The sequence below is a fragment of the Triticum aestivum genome, chromosome 6D, assembly GCF_018294505.1.
Source record: "Triticum aestivum cultivar Chinese Spring chromosome 6D, IWGSC CS RefSeq v2.1, whole genome shotgun sequence".
Classification (NCBI taxonomy): domain Eukaryota; kingdom Viridiplantae; phylum Streptophyta; class Magnoliopsida; order Poales; family Poaceae; genus Triticum; species Triticum aestivum.
In genome coordinates this window covers 404304053-404315909 of record NC_057811.1, presented here as the reverse complement: position 1 = coordinate 404315909, position 11857 = coordinate 404304053, and positions in this window count along the sequence as shown.

Here is an 11857-nt window from a genome sequence, read left to right as displayed (position 1 = left end):
ATGTCATTCACATATACTTATCAGAAAGGTTGTAGTGCTCCCACTCACTTTCTTGTAAATACAGGCTTCACCGCAAGTATGTATAAAACTATATCCTTTGATCAACTCATCAAAGCGTATACTCCAACTCTGAGATGCTTGCACCAGTCCATAGATGGATCGCTAGAGCTTGCACACTTTGTTAGCACCTTTAGGATTGAGAAAACCTTCTGGTTGTATCATATACAACTCTTCTTTAATAAATCCATTAAGGAATGCCGTTTTGACATCCATTTGCCAGATTTCATAAAATGCGGCAATTGCTAACATGATTCGGACAGACTTTAAGCATCGATATGAGTGAGAAAATCTCATCGTAGTCAACACTTTGAACTTGTCGAAAACCTTTTGCGACAATTCAAGCTTTGTAGATAGTAACACTACTATCAGCATCCGTCTTCCTCTTGAAGATCCATTTATTCTTAATGGCTCGCCAATCATCGGGCAAGTCAATCAAAGTCCATACTTTGTTCTCATACATGGATCCTATCTCAAATTTCATGGCCTCAAGCCATTTATCGGAATCTGGGCTCATCATCGCTTCCTCATAGTTCGTAGGTTCGTCATGGTCTAGTAACATGACTTCCAAGACAAGATTACCGTACCACTCTGGTGCGGAACGTGCTCTGGTTGACCTAGGAGGTTTGGTAGTAACTTGATCTGAAGTTTCATGATCATTATCATTAGCTTCCTCTCTAGTTGGTGTAGGCATCAAGGGAACGGTTTTCTGTCATGAGCTACTTTCCAATTCGAGATAAGGTACAATTACCTCATCAAGTTCTACTTTCCTCCCACTCACTTCTTTCCAGAGAAACTCCTTCTCTAGAAAGGATCCATTCTTAGCAACAAAGATCCTGCCTTCGGATCTGTGATAGAAGATGTACCCAACAGTTTCTTTTGGGTATCCTATGAAGACGCACTTCTCCGATTTGGGTTCGAGCTTATCAGGCTGAAGCTTTTTCACATAAGCATCGCAACCCCAAACTTTAAGAAACAACAACTTAGGTTTCTTGCCAAACCATAGTTCATACGGTGTCGTCTCAACGGATTTAGATGGTGCCCTATTTAACGTGAATGCAGCTGTCTCTAATGCATAACCCCGAAACGATAGTGGTAAATCGGTAAGAGACATCATAGATCGCACCATATCTAATAAAGTACGGTCACGATGTTCGGACACACCATTACGCTGTGGTGTTCCGGGTGGCGTGAGTTGTGAAACTATTCCACATTGTTTTAAATGAAGGCCAAACTCGCAACTCAAATATTCGCCTCTGCGATCAGATCGTAGAAACTTTATTTTCTTGTTACGACGATTCTCCACTTCAATCTGAAATTCTTTGAACTTTTCAAACGTTTCAGACTTGTGTTTCATTAAGTAGATAGACTCATATCTGCTCAAATCATCTGTGAAGGTCAGAAAATAATGATACCCGCCGCGAGTCTCAACACTCATTGGACCGCATACATCGGTATGTATTATTTCCAATAAGTCACTGGCTCGCTCCATTGTTCCGGAGAACGGAGTTTTAGTCATCTTGCCCATGATTCGCAAGTATCAAATGATTCATAATCAAGTGATTCCAAAAGTCCGTCTCAATGAAGTTTCTTCATGCGCTTTACACCAATATGACCTAAACTGCAGTGCCACAAACATGTTGCACTATCATCATTAACTTTGCATCTTTTGGCATCAGTATTATCAATATGTGTATCACTGCGATCGAGATTCAGTAAACCATTTACATTGGATTTAAGACCATAGAAGGTTTTATTCATGTAAACAGAACAACAATTATTCTTTGACTTAAATGAATAACCGTATCGCAATAAACATGATCCAATCATATTCATGCTCAACGCAAACACCAAATAACATTTATTTAGGTCAAATACTAATCCCGAAGGTAGAGGGAGTATGCGAAGGTGATCTTATCAACCTTGGAGTCACTTCCAACACACATCATCACCTCGCCCTCAACTAGTCTCTGTTCATTTTGTAACTCCTGTTTCGAGCTACTAATCTTAGCAACTGAACCGGTATCAAATACCCAGGGGCTACTATGAACACTAGTAAAGTACACATCAATAACATGTATATCAAATATACATTTGTTCACTTTGCCATCCTTCTTATCCTCCAAGCATTTGGGGCAGTTCCGTTTCAAGTGACCATTCCCTTTGCAGCAGAAGCACTCAGTTTCAGGCTTAGGTCCAGCTTTGGCTTCTTCACGGGAGTGGCAACTTGCTTGCCATTCTTTTTGAAGTTCCCTATCTTTCCCTTGCCCTTTTTTTCTTGAAACTAGTGGTCTTGTTAACCATCAACACTTGATGCTCTTTCTTTATTTCTACCTTCGCTTATTTCAGCATCGCGAAGAGCTTGGGAATCGTTTTCGTCATCCCTTGCTTATTATAGTTCATCACGAAGTTCTAGTAACTTGGTGATAGTGACTAGAGAACTCTGTCAATTACTATCTTATCTGGAAGATTAACTCCCACTTGATTCAAGTCATTGTAGTATCTAGACATTTTGAGCACAGGCTCACTAGCTGAGCTATTCTCCTCCATCTTGTAGGCAAAGTACTTGTCCGAGGTCTCATACCTCTCGACACGGGCATGAGTCTGAAATACCAATTTCATCTCTTGGAACATCTCATATGTTCTGTGGCGTTCAAAACGGTTTTTGAAGTCCCGGTTCTAAGCCGTAAAGCATGGTGCACTAAACTATCAAGTAGTCATCATACCAAGCTTGTCAAACGTTCATAACGTCTGCATCTGCTCTTGCAATAGGTCTATCACCTAGCGGTGCATCAAGGACATAATTCTTCTGTGCAGTGTAGCAACATGGATAATCCTCCGATCACGGATCCAATCCGCATCATTGCTACTATCATCTTTCAACTTAGTTTTCTCTAGGAACATATCAAAAATAAAACAGGGGAGCTATACACGAGCTATTGATCTACAACATAGATATGCAAATAATATCAGGACTAAGTTCACGATAAATTAAGTTCAATTAATCATATTACTTAAGAACTCCCACTTAGATAGACATCCCTCTAGTCATCTAAATGATCACGTGATCCATATCAACTAAACCATGTCTCATCATCATGTGAGATGGAGTAGTTTTCAATGGTTAACATCACTATGTTGATGATATCTACTATATGATTCACGTTCGACCTTTCGGTCTTAGTGTTCCAAGGCCATATCTGCATATGCTAGGCTCGTCAAGTTTAACCCGACTATTCTGCACGTGCAAAACTGGCTTGCACCCGTTGTATCTGAACGTAGAGCTTATCACACTCGATCATCACATGGTGTCTCAGCACGACGAACTGTAGCAACAGTGCATACTCAGGGAGAAAACTTATACCTTGAAATTTAGTGAGTGGTCATCTTATAATGCTGCCTCCGTACTAAGCAAAATAAGATGCATAAAGGATAAACATCACATGCAATCAAAATATGTGACATGATATGGCCATCATCATCTTGTGCCTTTGATCTCCATCTCCAAAGTACTGTCATGATCTCCATTGTCACCGGCTTGACACCTTGATCTCCATCGTAGGTCGTTGTCATCTCGCCAACTATTGCTTCTACGACTATCGCTACCGCTTAGTGACAAAGTAAAGCAATTACATGGCGATTGCATTTCATACAATAAAGCGACAACCATAAGGCTCCTGCCAGTTGCCGACAACTTTTACAAAACATGATCATCTCATACAACAATTTATATCTCATCACGTCTTGACCATATCACATCACAGCATTCCCTGCAAAAACAAGTTAGACGTCCTCTACTTTGTTGTTGCAAGTTTTACGTGGCTGCTACGGGCTTCTAGCAAGAACCGTTCTTACCTACACATGAAAACCACAACGATTTTTCGTCAAGTGTGTTGTTTTAACGTTCAAACAAGGACCGGCCGTAGTCAAACTTGAGTCAACTAAAGTTGGAGAAACAGACACCCACCAGCCACCTGTGTGCAAAGCACGTCGGTAGAACCGGTCTCATGAACGTGGTCATGTAATGTTGGTCCGGGCCGCTTCATCCAACAATACCGCCGAACCAAAGTAAGACGTTGGTGGTAAGCAGTATGACTATTATCGCCCACAACTCTCTCTCGTGCATATCATCTACACATAGACCTGGCTCGGATGCCACTGTTGGGGAACGTAGCATGCAATTTCAAAAAAATTCCTATGATCACACAAGCTCTATCTAGGAGATGCATAGCAACGAGATGGGGAGAGTGTGTCCACATACCCTCATAGAACGAAAGTGGAAGCGTTAGTTTAACGAGGCTGATGTGGTCGTACGTCTTCACGATCCAACCGATCCAAGTACCGAACGTACGTCACTTTCGTGTTCAGCACACGTTCAGCTCGATAACGTCCCTCAAACTCTTGATCCAGTAGAGGGTCGATGGAGATTTTCGTCAGCATGATGGCGTGGTGACGGTGTTGGTGATGTGATCCGCGCAGGGCTTCGCCTAAGCACTACGACGCTATGACCGGAGGAGTAAACTCTGGAGGGGGGCACTTCACACGGCTAAGAGAACAATTGATGTGCCTTTGGGGTGCCCCCCGCCCCTGTATATAAAGGAGGGGAGGAGGAACCGGCGGCCACGAGGGGCGTGCCATGGGGGGGAGTCCTACTAGGACTCCTAGTCCTAGTGGGATTCGCCCCCCTTTTCCTTTCTCCATTGGAGGGAAAAGGAAGGAGAGGGAGGGGGAATGGGGGGCGCCGCCCCCTCCCCCTAGTTCAATTCGGACTGCCATGGGGGGGGCACCTCTCTCTCCATAAAGGCCCAATATTTCCCCCGGGGGGTTCCGGTAACCCCTCGGTACTCCGGTAAAATACCCGAATCACTCGGAAGCATTCCGATGTCCGAATTGTTGGGGAACGTAGTAATTTCAAAAAAATTCCTACGCACACGCAAGATCATGGTGATGCATAGCAACGAGAGGGTAGAGACGTCGTCCACGTACCCTCGTAGACCGTAAGCAGAAGCGTTATGAGAACGCGGTTGATGTAGTCGTACGTCTTCACGATCCGACCGATCCAAGTACCGAACGCACGGCACCTCCGAGTTCAGCACACGTTCAGCTCGGTGACGTCCCACGAACTCCGATCCAGCAGAGCTTCGAGGGAGAGTTCCGTTAGCACGACGGCGTGATGAAGGTAATGATGATGCTACCGACGCAGGGCTTCGCCTAAGCACCGCTACTATATGACCGAGGTGGATTATGGTGGTGGGGGGCACCGCAGACGGCTAAAAGATCAATGATCAATTGTTGTATCTCCAAGGGGTGCCCCCTCCCCGTATATAAAGGAGTGGAGGAGGGGGAGGGGGCCGGCCTCCTATGGCGCGCCCCATGAGGAGTCCTACTCCCGCCGGGAGTAGGACTCCCCCCTTCCAAGTAGGAGTAGGAGAGGGGAAGGAAGGGAGAGAGGGAGAGAAGGAAGGGGGGGGGCGCCGCCCCCTCCTTGTCCAATTCGGACTGGAGGGGGAGGGGGTGCGCGGCTGCCCTGGCCGCCCCTCCTCTTCTCCCACTAAGGCCCATTAGGCCCAATATACTCCCCGAGGGGGTTCCGGTAACCCCCCGGTACTCCGGTATATGTCCGAAACCTCCCGAAACACTTCCGGTGTCCGAACATAGTCGTCCAATATATCGACCTTTACGTCTCAACCATTTCGAGACTCCTCGTCATGTCCGTGATCATATCAGGGACTCCGAACTACCTTCGGTACATCAAAACACAAAAACTCATAATACCGATCGTCATCGAACGTTAAGCGTGCGGACCCTACGGGTTCGAGAACTATGTAGACATGACCGAGACACGTCTCCGGTCAATAATCAATAGCGGAACCTGGATGTTCATATTGGCTCCTACATATTCTACGAAGATCTTTATCGGTCAAACCGCATAACAACATACGTTGCTCCCTTTGTCATCGGTATGTTACTTGCCCGAGATTCGATCATCGGTATCTCAATACCAAGTTCAATCTCGTTACCGGCAAGTCTCTTCACTCGTTCCGTAATACATCATCCTGCAACTAACTCATTAGTTGCATTGCTTGCAAGGCTTATAGCGATGTGTATTACCGAGAGGGCCCAGAGATACCTCTCCGACAATCGGAGTGACAAATCCTAATCTCGATCTATGCCAACCCAACAAGTACCTTCGGAGACACCTATAGAGCACCTTTATAATCACCCAGTTACGTTGTGACATTTGGTAGCACACAAAGTGTTCCTCCGATATTCGGGAGTTGCATAATCTCATAGTCATAGGAACATGTATAAGTCATGAAGAAAGCAATAGCAATATATACTAAATGATCAAATGCTAAGCTAACGGAATGGGTCAAGTCAATCACATCATTCTCTAATGATGTGATCCCGTTAATCAAATGACAACTCATGTCTATGGCTAGGAAACTTAACCATCTTTGATTCAACGAGCTAGTCAAGTAGAGGCATACTAGTGACACTTAGTTTGTCTATATATTCACACGTGTACTAAGTTTCCGGTTAATACAATTCTAGCATGAATAATAAACATTTATCATGATATAAGGAAATATAAATAACAACTTTATTATTGCCTCTAGGGCATATTTCCTTCAGTCTCCCACTTGCACTAGAGTCAATAATCTAGATTACACAGTAATGATTCTAACACACATGGAGTCTTGGTGCTGATCATGTTTTGCTCGTGAGAGAGGCTTAGTCAACGGGTCTGCAACATTCAGATCCGTATGTATGTTGGAAATCTCTATGTCTCCCTCCTTGACTTGGTCGCGGATGGAATTGAAGCGTCTCTTGATGTGCTTGGTTCTCTTGTGAAATCTGGATTCCTTTGCCAAGGCGATTGCACCAGTATTGTCACAAAAGATTTTCATTGGACCCAATGCACTAGGTATGACACCTAGATCGGATATGAACTCCTTCATCCAGACTCCTTCATTTGCTGCTTCCAAAGCAGCTATGTAGTCCGCTTCACACGTAGTCCCGCCACAACGCTTTGCTTAGAACTGCACCAACTGACAGCTCCACCGTTCAATATAAATACATATCCGGTTTGTGACTTAGAGTCATCCGGATCAGTGTCAAAGCTTGCATCGGCGTAACCATTTTCAACGAGCTCTTTGTCACCTCGAGAAACGAGAAACATATCCTTAGTCCTTTTCGGGTATTTCAGGATGTTCTTGACCGCTGTCCAGTGATCCACTCCTGGATTACTTTGGTACCTCCCTGCTAAACTAATATCAAGGCACACATCAGGTCTGGTACACAACATTTCATACATGATAGAGCCTATGGCTGAAGCATAGGGAACATCTTTCATTTTCTCTCTATCTTGTGCAGTGGTCGGGCATTGAGTCTAACTCAACTTCACACCTTGTAACACAGGCAAGAACCCTTTCTTTGCTTGATCCATTTTGAACTTCTTCAAAACTTTTTCAAGGTATGTGCTTTGTGAAAGTCCAATTAGGCGTCTTGATCTATCTCTATAGATCTTAATGCCCAATATATAAGCAGCTTCACCGAGGTCTTTCATTGAAAAACTCTTATTCAAGTATCCTTTTATGCTATCCAGAAATTCTATATCATTTCCAATCAATAATATGTCATCCACATATAATATTAGAAATGCTATAGAGCTCCCACTCACTTTCTTGTAAATACAAGCTTCTCCAAAAGTCTGTATAAAACCATATGCTTTGATCACACTATCAAAACGTTTATTCCAACTCCGAGATGCTTGCACCAGTCCATAGATGGATCGTTGGAGCTTGCACACTTTGTTAGCATCCTTTGGATCGATAAAACCTTCAGGTTGCATCATATACAACTCTTCTTCCAGAAATCCATTCAGGAATGCAGTCTTTACATCCATTTGCCATATTTCATAATCATAAAATGCGGCAATAGCTAACATGATTCGGACGGACTTAAGCATCGCTACGGGTGAGAAAGTCTCATCGTAGTCAACTCCTTGAACTTGTCGAAAACCTTTCGCAACAAGTCGAGCTTTGTAGACAGTAACATTACCATCAGCGTCAGTCTTCTTCTTGAAGATCCATTTATTCTCTATGGCTTGTCGATCATCGGGCAAGTCAACCAAAGTCCACACTTTGTTCTCATACATGGATCCTATCTCAGATTTGATGGCCTCAAGCCATTTTGCGGAAACTGGGCTCATCATCGCTTCCTCATAGTTCGTAGGTTCGTCATGGTCTAGTAACATGACCTCCAGAACGGGATTACCGTACCAGTCTGGTGCGGATCTTACTCTGGTTGACCTACGAGGTTCAGTAGTAACTTGATTTGAAGTTACATGATCATCATCATTAGCTTCCTCACCAATTGGTGTAGGAGTCACAGGAACAGATTTCTATGATGAACTACTTTCCAATAAGGGAGCAGGTACAGTTACCTCATCAAGTTCTACTTTCCTCCCACTCACTTCTTTCGAGAGAAACTCCTTCTCTAGAAAGGATCCATTCTTAGCAACGAATGTCTTGCCTTCGGATCTGTGATAGAAGGTGCACCCAACTGTCTCCTTTGGGTATCCTATGAAGACACATTTCTCCGATTTGGGTTCGAGCTTATCAGGTTGAAGCTTTTTCACATAAGCATCGCAGCCCCAAATTTTAAGAAACGACAATTTTGGTTTCTTGCCAAACCATAGTTCATAAGGCGTCGTATCAACGGATTTAGATGGTGCCCTATTTAACGTGAATGCAGCCGTCTCTAAAGCATAACCCCAAAACGATAGCGGTAAATCAGTAAGAGACATCATAGATCGCACCATATCTAGTAAAGTACGATGACGACGTTCGGACACACCATTACGCTGTGGTGTTCCGGGTGGCATGAGTTGCGAAACTATTCCGCATTGTTTCAAATGGAGACCAAACTCGTAACTCAAATATTCTCCTCCACGATCAGATCGTAGAAACTTTATTTTCTTGTTACGATGATTTTCCACTTCACTCTGAAATTCTTTGAACTTTTCAAATGTTTCAGACTTATGTTTCATCAAGTAGATATACCCATATCTGCTCAAATCATCTGTGAAGGTGAGAAAATAATGATACCCGCCGCGAGCCTCAACATTCATAGGACCACATACATCAGTATGTATGATTTCCAACAAATCTGTTGCTCGCTCCATTGTTCCGGAGAACGGCATTTTAGTCATCTTGCCCATTAGGCATGGTTCGCAAGTACCAAGTGATTCATAATCAAGTGATTCCAAAAGTCCATCAGAATGGAGTTTCTGCATGCGCTTTACACCAATATGACCTCAACGGCAGTGCCACAAATAAGTTGCACTATCAATATCAACTCTGCATCTTTTGGCTTCAACATTATGAATATGTGTATCACTACTATCGAGATTCATCAAAAATAGACCACTCTTCAAGGGTGCATGACCACAAAAGATATTACTCATATAAATAGAACAACCATTATTCTCAGATTTAAATGAATGACCGTCTCGCATCAAACAAGATCCAAATATAATGTTCATGCTCAACGCTGGCACCAAATAACAATTATTCAAGTCTAAAACTAATACCGAAGGTAGAGTAGAGGTAGCGTGCCGACCGCGATCACATCAACTTTGGAACCATTTCCCACGCGCATTGTCACCTCGTCCTTAGCCAATCTTCGCTTAATCCGTAGTCCCTGTTTGGAGTTGCAAATATTAGCAACAGAACCAGTATCAAATACCCATGTGCTACTGCGAGCATTAGTAAGGTATACATCAATAACATGTATATCACATATACCTTTGTTCACCTTGCCATCCTTCTTATCCGCCAAATACTTGGGGCAGTTCTGCTTCCAGTGACCAGTCCCTTTGTAGTAGAAGAACTCAGTCTCAGGCTTAGGTCCAGACTTGGGCTTCTTCACTTGAGCAGCAACTTGCTTGCTGTTCTTCTTGAAGTTCCCCTTCTTCCCTTTACCCTTTTTCTTGAAACTGGTGGTCTTGTTGACCATCAACACTTGATGCTCCTTCTTGATTTCTACCTCCGCAGCCTTTAGCATTGCAAAGAGATATGATATGGCCATCATCATCTTGTGCCTTTGATCTCCATCTGCAAAGCACCGTCATGATCACCATCGTCACCGGCGCGACAACTTGATCTCCATCGTAGCATCGTTGTCGTCTCGCCAACTATTGCTGCTACGACTATCGCTACCACTTAGTGATAAAGTAAAGCAATTACATGGCGATTGCATTTCATACAATAAAGCGACAACCATATGGCTCCTACCAGTTGCCGATAACTCTGTTACAAAACATGATCATCTCATACAATAAAATTTAGCATCATGTCTTGACCATATCACATCACAACATGCCCTGCAAAAACAAGTTAGACGTCCTCTACTTTGTTATTGCAAGTTATACGTGGCTGCTACGGGCTGAGCAAGAACCTTTCTTACCTACGCATCAAAACCACAACGATATTTCGTCAAGTATGTGCCGTTTTAACTTTCACAAGGACCGGGTGTAGCTACACTCGATCCAACTAAAGTTGGAGAAACTGACACCCGCAAGCCACCTGTGTGCAAAGCACGTCGGTAGAACCAGTCTCGCGTAAGCGTACGCGTAATGTTGGTCCAGGCCGCTTCATCCAACAATACCGCCGAATCAAAGTATGACATGCTGGTAAGCAGTATGATTTGTATCGCCCACAACTCATTTGTGTTCTATTCGTGCATATAACATCCACGCATAAACTTGGCTCGGATGCCACTGTTGGCGAACATAGTAATTTCAAAAAGTTTCCTACGCACACGCAAGATCATGGTGATGCATAGCAACGAGAGGGGAGAGTGTCGTCCGCGTACCCTTGTAGACCATAAGCGGAAGCGTTATGAGAACGCGGTTGATGTAGTCGTACGTCTTCATGATCCGACCGATCCAAGTACCGAACGCACGACACCTCCGAGTTCAACACACGTTCAGCTCGGTGACGTCCCACGAACTCCGATCCAGCAGAGCTTCGAGGGAGAGTTATTTTAGCACGACGGCGTCATGACGGTGATGATGATGCTACAGTCGCAGGGCTTAGCCTAAGCACCGCTACGATATGACCGAGGTGGATTATGGTGGAGGGGGGCACCGCACACGGCTAAAAGATCAATGATCAATTGTTGTATCTCCAAGGGGTGCCCCCTCCCCGTATATAAAGGAGTGGAGGAGGGGGAGGGGGTCGGCCTCCTATGGCGTGCCCCATGAGGAGTCCTACTCCCACCGGGAGTAGGACTCCCCCCTTCCAAGTAGGAGTAGGAGAGGGGAAGGAAGGGAGAGAGGGAGAGAAGGAAAGGGGGGCGCCGCCCCCTCCTTGTCCAATTCGGACTAGAGGGGGAGGGGGCGCGCGGCTGCCCTGGCCGCCCCTCCTCTTCTCCCACGAAGGCCCATTAGGCCCAATATACTCCCCGGGGGGTTCCGGTAACCCCCCGGTACTCTGGTATATGTCCGAAACCTCCCGAAACACTTCTGGTGTCCGAACATAGTCTTCCAATATATCGATCTTTATGTCTCGACCATTTCGATACTCCTCGTCATGTCCGTGATCATATCCGGGACTCCGAACTACATTCGGTACATCAAAACACAAAAACTCATAATACCGATCGTCACCGAACTTTAAGCGTGCGGACCCTACGAGTTCGAGAACTATGTAGACATGACCGAGACACGTCTCCGGTCAATAACCAATAGCGGAACCTGGATGTTCATATTGGCTCCTACATATTCTACGAA